Raw genomic sequence first — 4,365 nt, 5'->3', positions numbered from 1 at the left:
GACGTTTTTCCAATATGCTACGGCTGCTGCTAGAATATTAATTGCACAAAATTGGAAGAGCCCAAATATCCCAACGATCAGAGATTGGCAAGCAAAATTATATGAGTATGTTGAGTCAGCAAAAATGACACAAAAAATTAGAAACCAAAAAAATACAAAGTTTGTTAATGATTGGAAAAAATTTATGGTATACATTGAAGGTAACTACAGAGACTTAAAAACCATAGCAGGTTTGATATAAGTCCTACGACGCGCAAACCAGTAACAATTAATAGCTGCAGAAAAGAAAGAACTTCTTATTAAGAAACCCGAAAACGGGAGGGTAGGAGGTCAAGGGGGGTGTAGGGAAAAGGTTTAAATATTTAAAAATATAATGCTTTAAGGAAAAGGACAAAAATGGTAATGAATGTCATTCCTGCGTTATGTATGGATATTGTTTATTAATCTGTTGATTAGTTTTGTTTTTTCTTTTTCTTTTTGATCTTTTTCTTTTTTTCTTTCTTAAGAGAAACTCAATAAAAAGAATTTAAAAAAAAAGAGAGAGAGAATGTATTGTATGTAAAATGCTGTGCGGAGAGCTCAACATTAGGTTGTCTATAGCTAAATGTGGGGAAGAAAAGGGTAGACGTTTCCATTCAATTAATTGATGACTCATCCCAGAAACTCTTCCAGCTGCAATCTCTTTGACAGCAGGAAGATGAAACCTGAGGACTCAGTGTCCCAGTCAGTCGTTGAAGCTCAGGAATGATGAACGCGCTTACTGTATTCAGGACTAAAAAGAAGATGGGACCACATTGCTTGCTGCTTAAAAGTAATGTGCTACTTTGTATTTCGCACTTTTTGGTAACTAGCTTGAGACTGTTCTGCAATAAAGCTTTGAAACTTATTTTTGTGATGGAGAGCAAAGGCATTTATACTCTGCACAATGTCCAGATAATAATAATAATAATAATAATAATAATAATAATAATAATAATTTATTATTTATGCCCTGCCCGTCTGGCTGGGCTTCCCCAGCCACTCTGAGCGGCTTCCAAAAAAATATTAAAATACTGTAATACATCAAACATTAAAAGCTTCCCTAAACAGGGCTGCTTTCAGATATCTTCTAAAAGTCTGGTAGTTGTTGTTCTCTTTGACATCTGGTGGGAGGGTTTTCCACAGGGAGGGCGACACTACCGAGAAGGCCCTCTGCCTGGTTCCCTGTAACTTGGCTTCTCACAGTGAGGGAATCACCAGAATGCCCTCAGTGCTGGACCTCAGTGTCCGGGTAGAAAGATGGGGGTGGAGATGCTCCTTCTGTTTGCAACAGCTCTTAACAGAGGCTGCTTTCATTCTTTCTTAATAGTTTCAAGATGCTTTGGAGCAGGTTCAAACTGTGTTGCTGCTGTTCCGGGTAAATAAACCAGGAGATGCTGCAATTCACTTCCCATGTAATTTTATGTAGAATGGTTGAGTACACAGAAATACTAAATGAAAAAGCTATGGGTGCCCTCAGATATTGTTACGTATGGCTGTATCCTAATTTAGATCACATTTACCGTATCTGTGCCATTCTTGGCAGCCGTACAAGGTGCACAAACCAAGTAATTAGCTCCATATTATTTAGAAAATGAAAGTTCCACCCCAACCCCTGAAATCACTAGAATGATTTGTAAGTGAATTTAATTCTAGCTCTGTGCAGAAGCAGCAAGATTCATTTTTTAAACCCCTTCATCTTTTATGCATAATGCAACTTCAAAAGCAAACAGCACATTCAAAATTGATAATAATAGCTATTATATTAAAGAAATTGCTGGTTTCCCCATAGCAAACTTGGCAATCAGTGTTTGAAAAAAGCTACAAAACATACACTGTTCAGAAATGAAGCCAGGGATAGGTAGGGCTCTGCCAAGCTTTCTTCTTGCCCAGTGAATTTTACACTTTCCAGATTCTTATTGTGAAAAACTGTGCCTTGACTGGGTATTAATTAACATTCCTGCACATTGCCTCACCACTGTCACATATGGACTCTGTGACAAATGATTAGACATTCAAATAGCTATAAAGCACATTTTAGAAAATTATAAAGCACACCAAAGCAAAGCATTAATATTTATAGCTGAATAGCTGTATATGATATCTATCTTTCTATCACACATTCTTATAAAATAAAGTAAGGAGATAAAGCATTAGATCCAAACTAACTCACCTGTTAAGCATGACTTCCACTGAAATCAACAGTCATACCCTAACTTAAATTCCATTGATTTCAGCTAACTTAATCTGTAGGAATCCAACCCAATGAGAACATGTGGTTTAGAGAAACTTAGGAATAGGGAACATAAATTAATTATAAACCTACAGCATGGATGCCCAGATGCTGTAAGAGGATAAGCTACAGATCAGTAAGAATATCATCTGCCATTCAAAAGAGGCCATAGTAACATTGCTATCATCTACATTTAATGCTATAGTTGGGAAAATGGAAATCTGTGTTGGGAGCGGGTATTTTGTCAACAAAATCATGCTGGTGGTGATGCTGTTGCTTGTACTGCTCTGTCACACAGTGTGCAGGACATATTCTATAAATTGCAGCATATATGATGATCTCTTCCCTATTTCTCATGAATTTTACCAGCCAGGAGACCTTCTCATTGGCGGGATTGTTTCTCAAGTCTTCTTTCTGTATAACAACCCCTCTTTCGTGGAACAGCCTACCAAAATCACAATTGGAGAACCTATGTAAGGCACTGTTTCCTTGTTCTCTCTCATTCTGTAATATGTCCAGACCAAAATAAATATCTAGAGATGCAACATTATGGGGAAATATGCTTTCTGTCGTGAGAATGGTGACATTCCTGCAACTTTTCTACTTGTTAATTTGCATTTCCTACCACCTTCTATGTGACTTTGCTTGACATAAATGCTAGTATGTTTTCTTCCAGGATACCTTTGCAATGAATGGATTATTTGTATTTTTATAGGATTCCTAAAGAACAACCAAATGACGAATTATGCCTTTCTATAATTTTGTCACACCTGTTCTTCCCACACTTTCTTCCCTCTCATCCTTAGCCTCCATCACTGCCTCCTCCACTGCACTTCCAATTCTCAGTTCTTTTTAATATTTAATATTATTATTTTTTCAATGTTTGTTTCTTTTAGAAATAATATAATGATCTTTATTGAGGTTCAACAACCTATAACACAGATTCAGAATAAAATACATATATATACAGACAACCTCCCAGGGAAGGGAGACCGAAGTGTTATTTGTTTAGTCATGGGTATGTTGATCTTTGATTCGTATGACTACTGAAAGAAACTTTGCCACGTTTCTTTCTTCATATTTTTTTACAGCTCTGCAGTTTCCATCGTCTGTTCTCACCTTTCTAGTTCCTTCAGTTGACTTCATATAAATTGTACATATTTTTGCCTATTTCTTGTTTCATTGAAAGAGTTGGCACAAAGTTTCTCAGTGTATTGGGTAAGTGATAAAAAAATGAATGAAGAGTTTCACAGTATAAGTTTCATCATTTAGACTTTGCTTTTAAATAACTAAGAAAAAATTATAATTGCCACATCTATCTGTTTGCTTTATCTTGAGTTAGGTTTCGTTGTTGGCACTGAAAGGGATTCACTCCAGTAAATTTAGGAACAGCACAAGAATTATCCTACAATATTTTGATGATTTAGTTTTTCATGGGGTGAATAATTTATTTAAACGTCTTCCTATATTTTAACTTGATCCATTATCGTCTATGGTTTTCCGATACAGCTCAAATTGGGAAGCATACAGCTGAGTGATGACAAAGATTACACCTGCATTTTTTCATTGCTGTTGCTGCTGTTTTATTAAAATGCTGTTATCTCTTATTGCAGTTCAACTCCTAAGAACTATCAGCACATCCTGGCCTTAGCATTTGCTGTCAAAGAGATAAATGAGAATCCTCACATCTTATCAAACATGTCTCTGGGGTTCCAAATTCTCAATAGCTACTACACTGGAAGGATGACCTATAAGGCCACCCTGAGCTTGCTTTGCACAAGGCATAGGTTTGTCCCGAATTTCAAGTGCCACCACCAGAACAATCTAATAGCTGTCATTGGAGGATGCATCTCGGAGATCTCTGCCAATGCTGCAATCATTTTAGCAACTCACAAGACTCCACAGGTTAGCTCAATGAATGGGGGTATGGGAATTTAACAAATGTGGAACATCATCTTGATATTGAATGAGCATTTGATATCTATCACAGTTATATCTTGGGTAGCAAATTGGTTAAATATGGGCTTGAGGACAATGGGTGTGTTTGCAAGGCATACTAAGCAAAGCTGGCATAGCTGGCATGGCTGGCATAGCTGTTGTTCCACCCTGCGGTT

The sequence above is a fragment of the Podarcis tiliguerta genome (assembly GCF_965153285.1).
Source record: "Podarcis tiliguerta genome assembly, chromosome: 13".
Lineage (NCBI taxonomy): Eukaryota > Metazoa > Chordata > Lepidosauria > Squamata > Lacertidae > Podarcis > Podarcis tiliguerta.
This window is presented reverse-complemented; position numbering follows the sequence as displayed.